The 14,805-nt window shown below is 41.5% G+C and overlaps 11 non-coding genes across 11 annotated transcripts; all 11 read left to right on the top strand.

Moving 5' to 3' along the window:
• Positions 1–2,009: 2,009 nt before the first annotated feature.
• Positions 2,010–2,128, top strand: LOC140030717 (5S ribosomal RNA). The gene has a single exon (XR_011834636.1). It is a non-coding gene; the product is annotated as a 5S ribosomal RNA (ribosomal RNA).
• A 1,125-nt stretch (positions 2,129–3,253) lies between these two features.
• LOC140030706 (5S ribosomal RNA) lies at positions 3,254–3,372 on the top strand. Its single transcript, XR_011834625.1, has one exon. It is a non-coding gene; the product is annotated as a 5S ribosomal RNA (ribosomal RNA).
• Positions 3,373–4,507: 1,135 nt separating this feature from the next.
• On the top strand, positions 4,508–4,626 carry LOC140031153 (5S ribosomal RNA). The gene has a single exon (XR_011835074.1). It is a non-coding gene; the product is annotated as a 5S ribosomal RNA (ribosomal RNA).
• Positions 4,627–5,761: 1,135 nt separating this feature from the next.
• LOC140030695 (5S ribosomal RNA) lies at positions 5,762–5,880 on the top strand. The gene has a single exon (XR_011834614.1). It is a non-coding gene; the product is annotated as a 5S ribosomal RNA (ribosomal RNA).
• A 1,122-nt stretch (positions 5,881–7,002) lies between these two features.
• Positions 7,003–7,121, top strand: LOC140030684 (5S ribosomal RNA). Its single transcript, XR_011834603.1, has one exon. It is a non-coding gene; the product is annotated as a 5S ribosomal RNA (ribosomal RNA).
• Positions 7,122–8,243: 1,122 nt separating this feature from the next.
• On the top strand, positions 8,244–8,362 carry LOC140030673 (5S ribosomal RNA). Its single transcript, XR_011834592.1, has one exon. It is a non-coding gene; the product is annotated as a 5S ribosomal RNA (ribosomal RNA).
• A 1,135-nt stretch (positions 8,363–9,497) lies between these two features.
• Positions 9,498–9,616, top strand: LOC140031152 (5S ribosomal RNA). The gene has a single exon (XR_011835073.1). It is a non-coding gene; the product is annotated as a 5S ribosomal RNA (ribosomal RNA).
• Positions 9,617–10,751: 1,135 nt separating this feature from the next.
• Positions 10,752–10,870, top strand: LOC140030666 (5S ribosomal RNA). The gene has a single exon (XR_011834584.1). It is a non-coding gene; the product is annotated as a 5S ribosomal RNA (ribosomal RNA).
• A 1,122-nt stretch (positions 10,871–11,992) lies between these two features.
• Positions 11,993–12,111, top strand: LOC140029883 (5S ribosomal RNA). The gene has a single exon (XR_011833798.1). It is a non-coding gene; the product is annotated as a 5S ribosomal RNA (ribosomal RNA).
• Positions 12,112–13,233: 1,122 nt separating this feature from the next.
• On the top strand, positions 13,234–13,352 carry LOC140030658 (5S ribosomal RNA). Its single transcript, XR_011834573.1, has one exon. It is a non-coding gene; the product is annotated as a 5S ribosomal RNA (ribosomal RNA).
• A 1,135-nt stretch (positions 13,353–14,487) lies between these two features.
• LOC140030787 (5S ribosomal RNA) lies at positions 14,488–14,606 on the top strand. The gene has a single exon (XR_011834706.1). It is a non-coding gene; the product is annotated as a 5S ribosomal RNA (ribosomal RNA).
• The last annotated feature ends 199 nt before the right edge of the window (positions 14,607–14,805 follow it).

Genomic DNA, 14,805 nt, shown 5'->3' with positions numbered 1-14,805 from the left:
GCAATAGGCCGCACGACGGCCGTTGCCCTGCGTTGGCCAAGGCGTGGGCACGACGGCCACACCGACGGCAAGGAAAATGCACTACGGTGCCCCTCATGGCTAGGCGGTTGGCCTTAGGCCGCACGATGGCCGTTGGCTTGCGTTGGTTAAGGCATCGGCACGATGGCTCACCGACGGCAAGAAAAACGCACGACGGTGCCCCTCATGGCTAGGCGGTTGACCTTAGGCCACACGACGGCCGTTGCCTTGCGTTGGCTAAGGCATGGGCACGACGCCACACCCACGGCAAGAAAAATGCACGACGGTGCCCCTCGTGGCTAGGCGGTTGGCCTTGGGCCGCATGACGGCCGTTGCCTTGTGTTGGCAAAGGCATGGCCACGATGCCACACCGATGGCAAGACAAACACACGACGGTGCCCCTCGTGGCTAGGCGGTGGGCCTTAGGCCGCACGACGGCCGTTGCTTGCATTGGCTAAGGCATGGGCACGACGCCACACCGATGGCAAGGAAAACGCACGACGGTGCCACTCATGGCTAGGCGGTGGACCTTAGGCCGCACGACGGCCGTTGCCTTGCATTGGCTAAGGCATGGGCACGACGGCCGCACCGACGGCAAGAAAAACGCACGACTGCCGTGGGGTTTTGTTCCCAAGGCCACGGGTAAACCTCTGTAGCCATGCTGGAAAAACGCACGACGGTGCCCCTCACGGCTAGGCGGTGGGCCTTAGGCCGCACGACGGCCGTTGCCCTGCGTTGGCCAAGGCTTGGGCACGACGGCCACACCGACGGCAAGGAAAATGCACGACGGTGCCCCTCATGGCTAGGCAGTTGGCCTTAGGCCGCACGACGGGCGTGGGCTTGCGTTGGTTAAGGCATCGGCACGATGGCACACCGACGGCAAGAAAAACGCACGACGGTGCCCCTCGTGGCTAGGCGGTGGGCCTTAGCCCGCACAACGGCCGTTGCCTTGTGTTGGCTGAGGCATGGGCACGATGCCACACCGACGGCAAGAAAAAAGCACGACGGTGCCCCTCGTGGCTTGGCGGTGGACCTTAGCCCGCACGACGGCCGTTGCCTTGCATTGGCTAAGGCATGGGCACGACGGCCTCACCGACGGCTAGAAAAACGCACGACTGCCGTGGGGTTTCGTGCCCAAGGCCACGGGTAAACCTCCGCAGCCATGCTGGAAAAGCGTTGTGGTTTGGGAGGGGGAGGGACGAATCGAAGCGACAAAGGGCTGAATCTCAGAGGATCGTGGCAGCAAGGCCACTCTGCCCCTTACAATACCCCGTCGCGTATTTAAGTCGTCTGCAAAGGATTCTACCCGTCGCAAAGGCATTAATTACTTAATCCTAAACGAATTTATTTAATTTGTGTGAAGTTGAAATTATTATACTTGGACAAATAATATATTATATTATTTTTCACTTTTGTATTGTTTTAATTTATTTTATATTTTGCTTGGGATAAAACACTTTTACGGTGTTTAATTTATTTTAGATTTGATTTGGAATCATTTATTTAAATTTTTATTACTTGATTATGTAATTAGTTTTGTGAGAAATTGATTTTATTAGAAATTACAGTGATAAATTAATAAATTAAAATTAAGTTTCGGGTCATTTCGGGTCGACCCGCCGCCCCGTAAACCTGAAATTTTCGGGTTCGGGTCAGCATACCTGACCCGTCACGGGTTGGCGGGTCGGGGTTCGGGTCAACAGATTTTCTGGCGGGTCTGTTGACCCGAACCCGACCCGCCAACCTGATTTGGACCCGAATTGCCACCCCTAACTGCAAGCGTGAAGGATTGATTTCATGATAATTTAGAGTTGCGGGATGAGGGAAAAAAACAGGGTGCAAATCAATAACAAAAAAAAATATAAAGTAAATAAATAAAAGGATAAGAGGAAAATGCTTGAATTGACGCTTAAAATGAATTTCGGTCTAGAAAAGCCACACTGCTTCGCAGGACGGGGTAGTTTAAAAGAATAAAGCGAAAGGAACATGGCGGGTGCGATCATACCAGCACTAATGCACCGGATCCCATCAGAACTCCGAAGTTAAGCGTGCTTGGGCGAGAGTAGTACTAGGATGGGTGACCCCCTGGGAAGTCCTCGTGTTGCACCCCTCTCTTTTTTGTTTCGAAATCCAAATTTCCTATTCGTTCTTTATCCTGTAGTAATTTAGCTCCGTCGGAACGATTGCTTAATATTTTGCTTCTTGTCGAAGCGTGAAGGAGGATCTGAAGGCGCGAGACAAATCAGGAACGGTACGGCTCGATCAAAGCCCGGATCGTCGCTCAAATTTGTCGGCGCAAATGTATCACCGCAACTAGGGGTGGCAATTTTCGACACGACCTGAAAACACGACACGAACCTAACACGAAATTAATGGGTTTGGGTTGAGGTTTCGGGAATTCGGGTCAGAATCGGGTTGGACCCGATGAACCCGAAAAGAAAACCGGTCGATTTCGGGTCAACCCGTGGTGACCTGATATGACCCGTTTACGAATTAAAAATAATTTAATAAACATAAAAATAATTTTATCTAACTAAACTAAGTTATTCTTTTTTTCAAAGGCATTAATTACTTAATCCTAAACGAATTTATTTAATTTGTGTGAAGTTGAAATTATTATACTTGGACAAATAATATATTATATTATTTTTCACTTTTGTATTGTTTTAATTTATTTTATATTTTGCTTGGGATAAAACACTTTTACGGTGTTTAATTTATTTTAGATTTGATTTGGAATCATTTATTTAAATTTTTATTACTTGATTATGTAATTAGTTTTGTGAGAAATTGATTTTATTAGAAATTACAGTGATAAATTAATAAATTAAAATTAAGTTTCGGGTCATTTCGGGTCGACCCGCCGCCCCGTAAACCTGAAATTTTCGGGTTCGGGTCAGCATACCTGACCCGTCACGGGTTGGCGGGTCGGGGTTCGGGTCAACAGATTTTCTGGCGGGTCTGTTGACCCGAACCCGACCCGCCAACCTGATTTGGACCCGAATTGCCACCCCTAACTGCAAGCGTGAAGGATTGATTTCATGATAATTTAGAGTTGCGGGATGAGGGAAAAAAACAGGGTGCAAATCAATAACAAAAAAAAATATAAAGTAAATAAATAAAAGGATAAGAGGAAAATGCTTGAATTGACGCTTAAAATGAATTTCGGTCTAGAAAAGCCACACTGCTTCGCAGGACGGGGTAGTTTAAAAGAATAAAGCGAAAGGAACATGGCGGGTGCGATCATACCAGCACTAATGCACCGGATCCCATCAGAACTCCGAAGTTAAGCGTGCTTGGGCGAGAGTAGTACTAGGATGGGTGACCCCCTGGGAAGTCCTCGTGTTGCACCCCTCTCTTTTTTGTTTCGAAATCCAAATTTCCTATTCGTTCTTTATCCTGTAGTAATTTAGCTCCGTCGGAACGATTGCTTAATATTTTGCTTCTTGTCGAAGCGTGAAGGAGGATCTGAAGGCGCGAGACAAATCAGGAACGGTACGGCTCGATCAAAGCCCGGATCGTCGCTCAAATTTGTCGGCGCAAATGTATCACCGCAACTAGGGGTGGCAATTTTCGACACGACCTGAAAACACGACACGAACCTAACACGAAATTAATGGGTTTGGGTTGAGGTTTCGGGAATTCGGGTCAGAATCGGGTTGGACCCGATGAACCCGAAAAGAAAACCGGTCGATTTCGGGTCAACCCGTGGTGACCTGATATGACCCGATATGACCCGTTTACGAATTAAAAATAATTTAATAAACATAAAAATAATTTTATCTAACTAAACTAAGTTATTCTTTTTTTCAAAGGCATTAATTACTTAATCCTAAACGAATTTATTTAATTTGTGTGAAGTTGAAATTATTATACTTGGACAAATAATATATTATATTATTTTTCACTTTTGTATTGTTTTAATTTATTTTATATTTTGCTTGGGATAAAACACTTTTACGGTGTTTAATTTATTTTAGATTTGATTTGGAATCATTTATTTAAATTTTTATTACTTGATTATGTAATTAGTTTTGTGAGAAATTGATTTTATTAGAAATTACAGTGATAAATTAATAAATTAAAATTAAGTTTCGGGTCATTTCGGGTCGACCCGCCGCCCCGTAAACCAGAAATTTTCGGGTTCGGGTCAGCATACCTGACCCGTCACGGGTTGGCGGGTCGGTGTTCGGGTCAACAGATTTTCTGACGGGTCTGTTGACCCGAACCCGACCCGCCAACCTGATTTGGACCCGAATTGCCACCCCTAACTGCAAGCGTGAAGGATTGATTTCATGATAATTTAGAGTTGCGGGATGAGGGAAAAAAACAGGGTGCAAATCAATAACAAAAAAAAATATAAAGTAAATAAATAAAAGGATAAGAGGAAAATGCTTGAATTGACGCTTAAAATGAATTTCGGTCTAGAAAAGCCACACTGCTTCGCAGGACGGGGTAGTTTAAAAGAATAAAGCGAAAGGAACATGGCGGGTGCGATCATACCAGCACTAATGCACCGGATCCAATCAGAACTCCGAAGTTAAGCGTGCTTGGGCGAGAGTAGTACTAGGATGGGTGACCCCCTGGGAAGTCCTCGTGTTGCACCCCTTTCTTTTTTGTTTCGAAATCCAAATTTCCTATTCGTTCTTTATCCTGTAGTAATTTAGCTCCGTCGGAACGATTGCTTAATATTTTGCTTCTTGTCGAAGCGTGAAGGAGGATCTGAAGGCGCGAGACAAATCAGGAACGGTACGGCTCGATCAAAGCCCGGATCGTCGCTCAAATTTGTCGGCGCAAATGTATCACCGCAACTAGGGGTGGCAATTTTCGACACGACCTGAAAACACGACACGAACCTAACACGAAATTAATGGGTTTGGGTTGAGGTTTCGGGAATTCGGGTCAGAATCGGGTTGGACCCGATGAACCCGAAAAGAAAACCGGTCGATTTCGGGTCAACCCGTGGTGACCTGATATGACCCGATATGACCCGTTTACGAATTAAAAATAATTTAATAAACATAAAAATAATTTTATCTAACTAAACTAAGTTATTCTTTTTTTCAAAGGCATTAATTACTTAATCCTAAACGAATTTATTTAATTTGTGTGAAGTTGAAATTATTATACTTGGACAAATAATATATTATATTATTTTTCACTTTTGTATTGTTTTAATTTATTTTATATTTTGCTTGGGATAAAACACTTTTACGGTGTTTAATTTATTTTAGATTTGATTTGGAATCATTTATTTAAATTTTTATTACTTGATTATGTAATTAGTTTTGTGAGAAATTGATTTTATTAGAAATTACAGTGATAAATTAATAAATTAAAATTAAGTTTCGGGTCATTTCGGGTCGACCCGCCGCCCCGTAAACCTGAAATTTTCGGGTTCGGGTCAGCATACCTGACCCGTCACGGGTTGGCGGGTCGGGGTTCGGGTCAACAGATTTTCTGGCGGGTCTGTTGACCCGAACCCGACCCGCCAACCTGATTTGGACCCGAATTGCCACCCCTAACTGCAAGCGTGAAGGATTGATTTCATGATAATTTAGAGTTGCGGGATGAGGGAAAAAAACAGGGTGCAAATCAATAACAAAAAAAAATATAAAGTAAATAAATAAAAGGATAAGAGGAAAATGCTTGAATTGACGCTTAAAATGAATTTCGGTCTAGAAAAGCCACACTGCTTCGCAGGACGGGGTAGTTTAAAAGAATAAAGCGAAAGGAACATGGCGGGTGCGATCATACCAGCACTAATGCACCGGATCCCATCAGAACTCCGAAGTTAAGCGTGCTTGGGCGAGAGTAGTACTAGGATGGGTGACCCCCTGGGAAGTCCTCGTGTTGCACCCCTCTCTTTTTTGTTTCGAAATCCAAATTTCCTATTCGTTCTTTATCCTGTAGTAATTTAGCTCCGTCGGAACGATTGCTTAATATTTTGCTTCTTGTCGAAGCGTGAAGGAGGATCTGAAGGCGCGAGACAAATCAGGAACGGTACGGCTCGATCAAAACCCGGATCGTCGCTCAAATTTGTCGGCGCAAATGTATCACCGCAACTAGGGGTGGCAATTTTCGACACGACACGAACCTAACACGAAATTAATGGGTTTGGGTTGAGGTTTCGGGAATTCGGGTCAGAATCGGGTTGGACCCGATGAACCCGAAAAGAAAACCGGTCGATTTCGGGTCAACCCGTGGTGACCTGATATGACCCGATATGACCCGTTTACGAATTAAAAATAATTTAATAAACATAAAAATAATTTTATCTAACTAAACTAAGTTATTCTTTTTTTCAAAGGCATTAATTACTTAATCCTAAACGAATTTATTTAATTTGTGTGAAGTTGAAATTATTATACTTGGACAAATAATATATTATATTATTTTTCACTTTTGTATTGTTTTAATTTATTTTATATTTTGCTTGGGATAAAACACTTTTACGGTGTTTAATTTATTTTAGATTTGATTTGGAATCATTTATTTAAATTTTTATTACTTGATTATGTAATTAGTTTTGTGAGAAATTGATTTTATTAGAAATTACAGTGATAAATTAATAAATTAAAATTAAGTTTCGGGTCATTTCGGGTCGACCCGCCGCCCCGTAAACCTGAAATTTTCGGGTTCGGGTCAGCATACCTGACCCGTCACGGGTTGGCGGGTCGGGGTTCGGGTCAACAGATTTTCTGGCGGGTCTGTTGACCCGAACCCGACCCGCCAACCTGATTTGGACCCGAATTGCCACCCCTAACTGCAAGCGTGAAGGATTGATTTCATGATAATTTAGAGTTGCGGGATGAGGGAAAAAAACAGGGTGCAAATCAATAACAAAAAAAAATATAAAGTAAATAAATAAAAGGATAAGAGGAAAATGCTTGAATTGACGCTTAAAATGAATTTCGGTCTAGAAAAGCCACACTGCTTCGCAGGACGGGGTAGTTTAAAAGAATAAAGCGAAAGGAACATGGCGGGTGCGATCATACCAGCACTAATGCACCGGATCCCATCAGAACTCCGAAGTTAAGCGTGCTTGGGCGAGAGTAGTACTAGGATGGGTGACCCCCTGGGAAGTCCTCGTGTTGCACCCCTCTCTTTTTTGTTTCGAAATCCAAATTTCCTATTCGTTCTTTATCCTGTAGTAATTTAGCTCCGTCGGAACGATTGCTTAATATTTTGCTTCTTGTCGAAGCGTGAAGGAGGATCTGAAGGCGCGAGACAAATCAGGAACGGTACGGCTCGATCAAAACCCGGATCGTCGCTCAAATTTGTCGGCGCAAATGTATCACCGCAACTAGGGGTGGCAATTTTCGACACGACACGAACCTAACACGAAATTAATGGGTTTGGGTTGAGGTTTCGGGAATTCGGGTCAGAATCGGGTTGGACCCGATGAACCCGAAAAGAAAACCGGTCGATTTCGGGTCAACCCGTGGTGACCTGATATGACCCGATATGACCCGTTTACGAATTAAAAATAATTTAATAAACATAAAAATAATTTTATCTAACTAAACTAAGTTATTCTTTTTTTCAAAGGCATTAATTACTTAATCCTAAACGAATTTATTTAATTTGTGTGAAGTTGAAATTATTATACTTGGACAAATAATATATTATATTATTTTTCACTTTTGTATTGTTTTAATTTATTTTATATTTTGCTTGGGATAAAACACTTTTACGGTGTTTAATTTATTTTAGATTTGATTTGGAATCATTTATTTAAATTTTTATTACTTGATTATGTAATTAGTTTTGTGAGAAATTGATTTTATTAGAAATTACAGTGATAAATTAATAAATTAAAATTAAGTTTCGGGTCATTTCGGGTCGACCCGCCGCCCCGTAAACCTGAAATTTTCGGGTTCGGGTCAGCATACCTGACCCGTCACGGGTTGGCGGGTCGGGGTTCGGGTCAACAGATTTTCTGGCGGGTCTGTTGACCCGAACCCGACCCGCCAACCTGATTTGGACCCGAATTGCCACCCCTAACTGCAAGCGTGAAGGATTGATTTCATGATAATTTAGAGTTGCGGGATGAGGGAAAAAAACAGGGTGCAAATCAATAACAAAAAAAAATATAAAGTAAATAAATAAAAGGATAAGAGGAAAATGCTTGAATTGACGCTTAAAATGAATTTCGGTCTAGAAAAGCCACACTGCTTCGCAGGACGGGGTAGTTTAAAAGAATAAAGCGAAAGGAACATGGCGGGTGCGATCATACCAGCACTAATGCACCGGATCCCATCAGAACTCCGAAGTTAAGCGTGCTTGGGCGAGAGTAGTACTAGGATGGGTGACCCCCTGGGAAGTCCTCGTGTTGCACCCCTCTCTTTTTTGTTTCGAAATCCAAATTTCCTATTCGTTCTTTATCCTGTAGTAATTTAGCTCCGTCGGAACGATTGCTTAATATTTTGCTTCTTGTCGAAGCGTGAAGGAGGATCTGAAGGCGCGAGACAAATCAGGAACGGTACGGCTCGATCAAAGCCCGGATCGTCGCTCAAATTTGTCGGCGCAAATGTATCACCGCAACTAGGGGTGGCAATTTTCGACACGACCTGAAAACACGACACGAACCTAACACGAAATTAATGGGTTTGGGTTGAGGTTTCGGGAATTCGGGTCAGAATCGGGTTGGACCCGATGAACCCGAAAAGAAAACCGGTCGATTTCGGGTCAACCCGTGGTGACCTGATATGACCCGATATGACCCGTTTACGAATTAAAAATAATTTAATAAACATAAAAATAATTTTATCTAACTAAACTAAGTTATTCTTTTTTTCAAAGGCATTAATTACTTAATCCTAAACGAATTTATTTAATTTGTGTGAAGTTGAAATTATTATACTTGGACAAATAATATATTGTATTATTTTTCACTTTTGTATTGTTTTAATTTATTTTATATTTTGCTTGGGATAAAACACTTTTACGGTGTTTAATTTATTTTAGATTTGATTTGGAATCATTTATTTAAATTTTTATTACTTGATTATGTAATTAGTTTTGTGAGAAATTGATTTTATTAGAAATTACAGTGATAAATTAATAAATTAAAATTAAGTTTCGGGTCATTTCGGGTCGACCCGCCGCCCCGTAAACCAGAAATTTTCGGGTTCGGGTCAGCATACCTGACCCGTCACGGGTTGGCGGGTCGGTGTTCGGGTCAACAGATTTTCTGACGGGTCTGTTGACCCGAACCCGACCCGCCAACCTGATTTGGACCCGAATTGCCACCCCTAACTGCAAGCGTGAAGGATTGATTTCATGATAATTTAGAGTTGCGGGATGAGGGAAAAAAACAGGGTGCAAATCAATAACAAAAAAAAATATAAAGTAAATAAATAAAAGGATAAGAGGAAAATGCTTGAATTGACGCTTAAAATGAATTTCGGTCTAGAAAAGCCACACTGCTTCGCAGGACGGGGTAGTTTAAAAGAATAAAGCGAAAGGAACATGGCGGGTGCGATCATACCAGCACTAATGCACCGGATCCAATCAGAACTCCGAAGTTAAGCGTGCTTGGGCGAGAGTAGTACTAGGATGGGTGACCCCCTGGGAAGTCCTCGTGTTGCACCCCTTTCTTTTTTGTTTCGAAATCCAAATTTCCTATTCGTTCTTTATCCTGTAGTAATTTAGCTCCGTCGGAACGATTGCTTAATATTTTGCTTCTTGTCGAAGCGTGAAGGAGGATCTGAAGGCGCGAGACAAATCAGGAACGGTACGGCTCGATCAAAGCCCGGATCGTCGCTCAAATTTGTCGGCGCAAATGTATCACCGCAACTAGGGGTGGCAATTTTCGACACGACCTGAAAACACGACACGAACCTAACACGAAATTAATGGGTTTGGGTTGAGGTTTCGGGAATTCGGGTCAGAATCGGGTTGGACCCGATGAACCCGAAAAGAAAACCGGTCGATTTCGGGTCAACCCGTGGTGACCTGATATGACCCGATATGACCCGTTTACGAATTAAAAATAATTTAATAAACATAAAAATAATTTTATCTAACTAAACTAAGTTATTCTTTTTTTCAAAGGCATTAATTACTTAATCCTAAACGAATTTATTTAATTTGTGTGAAGTTGAAATTATTATACTTGGACAAATAATATATTATATTATTTTTCACTTTTGTATTGTTTTAATTTATTTTATATTTTGCTTGGGATAAAACACTTTTACGGTGTTTAATTTATTTTAGATTTGATTTGGAATCATTTATTTAAATTTTTATTACTTGATTATGTAATTAGTTTTGTGAGAAATTGATTTTATTAGAAATTACAGTGATAAATTAATAAATTAAAATTAAGTTTCGGGTCATTTCGGGTCGACCCGCCGCCCCGTAAACCTGAAATTTTCGGGTTCGGGTCAGCATACCTGACCCGTCACGGGTTGGCGGGTCGGGGTTCGGGTCAACAGATTTTCTGGCGGGTCTGTTGACCCGAACCCGACCCGCCAACCTGATTTGGACCCGAATTGCCACCCCTAACTGCAAGCGTGAAGGATTGATTTCATGATAATTTAGAGTTGCGGGATGAGGGAAAAAAACAGGGTGCAAATCAATAACAAAAAAAAATATAAAGTAAATAAATAAAAGGATAAGAGGAAAATGCTTGAATTGACGCTTAAAATGAATTTCGGTCTAGAAAAGCCACACTGCTTCGCAGGACGGGGTAGTTTAAAAGAATAAAGCGAAAGGAACATGGCGGGTGCGATCATACCAGCACTAATGCACCGGATCCCATCAGAACTCCGAAGTTAAGCGTGCTTGGGCGAGAGTAGTACTAGGATGGGTGACCCCCTGGGAAGTCCTCGTGTTGCACCCCTCTCTTTTTTGTTTCGAAATCCAAATTTCCTATTCGTTCTTTATCCTGTAGTAATTTAGCTCCGTCGGAACGATTGCTTAATATTTTGCTTCTTGTCGAAGCGTGAAGGAGGATCTGAAGGCGCGAGACAAATCAGGAACGGTACGGCTCGATCAAAACCCGGATCGTCGCTCAAATTTGTCGGCGCAAATGTATCACCGCAACTAGGGGTGGCAATTTTCGACACGACACGAACCTAACACGAAATTAATGGGTTTGGGTTGAGGTTTCGGGAATTCGGGTCAGAATCGGGTTGGACCCGATGAACCCGAAAAGAAAACCGGTCGATTTCGGGTCAACCCGTGGTGACCTGATATGACCCGATATGACCCGTTTACGAATTAAAAATAATTTAATAAACATAAAAATAATTTTATCTAACTAAACTAAGTTATTCTTTTTTTCAAAGGCATTAATTACTTAATCCTAAACGAATTTATTTAATTTGTGTGAAGTTGAAATTATTATACTTGGACAAATAATATATTATATTATTTTTCACTTTTGTATTGTTTTAATTTATTTTATATTTTGCTTGGGATAAAACACTTTTACGGTGTTTAATTTATTTTAGATTTGATTTGGAATCATTTATTTAAATTTTTATTACTTGATTATGTAATTAGTTTTGTGAGAAATTGATTTTATTAGAAATTACAGTGATAAATTAATAAATTAAAATTAAGTTTCGGGTCATTTCGGGTCGACCCGCCGCCCCGTAAACCTGAAATTTTCGGGTTCGGGTCAGCATACCTGACCCGTCACGGGTTGGCGGGTCGGGGTTCGGGTCAACAGATTTTCTGGCGGGTCTGTTGACCCGAACCCGACCCGCCAACCTGATTTGGACCCGAATTGCCACCCCTAACTGCAAGCGTGAAGGATTGATTTCATGATAATTTAGAGTTGCGGGATGAGGGAAAAAAACAGGGTGCAAATCAATAACAAAAAAAAATATAAAGTAAATAAATAAAAGGATAAGAGGAAAATGCTTGAATTGACGCTTAAAATGAATTTCGGTCTAGAAAAGCCACACTGCTTCGCAGGACGGGGTAGTTTAAAAGAATAAAGCGAAAGGAACATGGCGGGTGCGATCATACCAGCACTAATGCACCGGATCCCATTAGAACTCCGAAGTTAAGCGTGCTTGGGCGAGAGTAGTACTAGGATGGGTGACCCCCTGGGAAGTCCTCGTGTTGCACCCCTCTCTTTTTTGTTTCGAAATCCAAATTTCCTATTCGTTCTTTATCCTGTAGTAATTTAGCTCCGTCGGAACGATTGCTTAATATTTTGCTTCTTGTCGAAGCGTGAAGGAGGATCTGAAGGCGCGAGACAAATCAGGAACGGTACGGCTCGATCAAAGCCCGGATCGTCGCTCAAATTTGTCGGCGCAAATGTATCACCGCAACTAGGGGTGGCAATTTTCGACACGACACGAACCTAACACGAAATTAATGGGTTTGGGTTGAGGTTTCGGGAATTCGGGTCAGAATCGGGTTGGACCCGATGAACCCGAAAAGAAAACCGGTCGATTTCGGGTCAACCCGTGGTGACCTGATATGACCCGATATGACCCGTTTACGAATTAAAAATAATTTAATAAACATAAAAATAATTTTATCTAACTAAACTAAGTTATTCTTTTTTTCAAAGGCATTAATTACTTAATCCTAAACGAATTTATTTAATTTGTGTGAAGTTGAAATTATTATACTTGGACAAATAATATATTATATTATTTTTCACTTTTGTATTGTTTTAATTTATTTTATATTTTGCTTGGGATAAAACACTTTTACGGTGTTTAATTTATTTTAGATTTGATTTGGAATCATTTATTTAAATTTTTATTACTTGATTATGTAATTAGTTTTGTGAGAAATTGATTTTATTAGAAATTACAGTGATAAATTAATAAATTAAAATTAAGTTTCGGGTCATTTCGGGTCGACCCGCCGCCCCGTAAACCTGAAATTTTCGGGTTCGGGTCAGCATACCTGACCCGTCACGGGTTGGCGGGTCGGGGTTCGGGTCAACAGATTTTCTGGCGGGTCTGTTGACCCGAACCCGACCCGCCAACCTGATTTGGACCCGAATTGCCACCCCTAACTGCAAGCGTGAAGGATTGATTTCATGATAATTTAGAGTTGCGGGATGAGGGAAAAAAACAGGGTGCAAATCAATAACAAAAAAAAATATAAAGTAAATAAATAAAAGGATAAGAGGAAAATGCTTGAATTGACGCTTAAAATGAATTTCGGTCTAGAAAAGCCACACTGCTTCGCAGGACGGGGTAGTTTAAAAGAATAAAGCGAAAGGAACATGGCGGGTGCGATCATACCAGCACTAATGCACCGGATCCCATCAGAACTCCGAAGTTAAGCGTGCTTGGGCGAGAGTAGTACTAGGATGGGTGACCCCCTGGGAAGTCCTCGTGTTGCACCCCTCTCTTTTTTGTTTCGAAATCCAAATTTCCTATTCGTTCTTTATCCTGTAGTAATTTAGCTCCGTCGGAACGATTGCTTAATATTTTGCTTCTTGTCGAAGCGTGAAGGAGGATCTGAAGGCGCGAGACAAATCAGGAACGGTACGGCTCGATCAAAGCCCGGATCGTCGCTCAAATTTGTCGGCGCAAATGTATCACCGCAACTAGGGGTGGCAATTTTCGACACGACCTGAAAACACGACACGAACCTAACACGAAATTAATGGGTTTGGGTTGAGGTTTCGGGAATTCGGGTCAGAATCGGGTTGGACCCGATGAACCCGAAAAGAAAACCGGTCGATTTCGGGTCAACCCGTGGTGACCTGATATGACCCGATATGACCCGTTTACGAATTAAAAATAATTTAATAAACATAAAAATAATTTTATCTAACTAAACTAAGTTATTCTTTTTTTCAAAGGCATTAATTACTTAATCCTAAACGAATTTATTTAATTTGTGTGAAGTTGAAATTATTATACTTGGACAAATAATATATTATATTATTTTTCACTTTTGTATTGTTTTAATTTATTTTATATTTTGCTTGGGATAAAACACTTTTACGGTGTTTAATTTATTTTAGATTTGATTTGGAATCATTTATTTAAATTTTTATTACTTGATTATGTAATTAGTTTTGTGAGAAATTGATTTTATTAGAAATTACAGTGATAAATTAATAAATTAAAATTAAGTTTCGGGTCATTTCGGGTCGACCCGCCGCCCCGTAAACCTGAAATTTTCGGGTTCGGGTCAGCATACCTGACCCGTCACGGGTTGGCGGGTCGGGGTTCGGGTCAACAGATTTTCTGGCGGGTCTGTTGACCCGAACCCGACCCGCCAACCTGATTTGGACCCGAATTGCCACCCCTAACTGCAAGCGTGAAGGATTGATTTCATGATAATTTAGAGTTGCGGGATGAGGGAAAAAAACAGGGTGCAAATCAATAACAAAAAAAAATATAAAGTAAATAAATAAAAGGATAAGAGGAAAATGCTTGAATTGACGCTTAAAATGAATTTCGGTCTAGAAAAGCCACACTGCTTCGCAGGACGGGGTAGTTTAAAAGAATAAAGCGAAAGGAACATGGCGGGTGCGATCATACCAGCACTAATGCACCGGATCCCATCAGAACTTCGAAGTTAAGCGTGCTTGGGCGAGAGTAGTACTAGGATGGGTGACCCCCTGGGAAGTCCTCGTGTTGCACCCCTCTCTTTTTTGTTTCGAAATCCAAATTTCCTATTCGTTCTTTATCCTGTAGTAATTTAGCTCCGTCGGAACGATTGCTTAATATTTTGCTTCTTGTCGAAGCGTGAAGGAGGATCTGAAGGCGCGAGACAAATCAGGAACGGTACGGCTCGATCAAAGCCCGGATCGTCGCTCAAATTTGTCGGCGCAAATGTATCACC

Source organism: Coffea arabica, chromosome 11e, assembly GCF_036785885.1.
Source record: "Coffea arabica cultivar ET-39 chromosome 11e, Coffea Arabica ET-39 HiFi, whole genome shotgun sequence".
Taxonomy (NCBI): Eukaryota; Viridiplantae; Streptophyta; class Magnoliopsida; order Gentianales; family Rubiaceae; genus Coffea; species Coffea arabica.
Note: the sequence above shows the minus strand (reverse complement) of the source record. Positions and strands in the feature narration are given on the sequence as shown.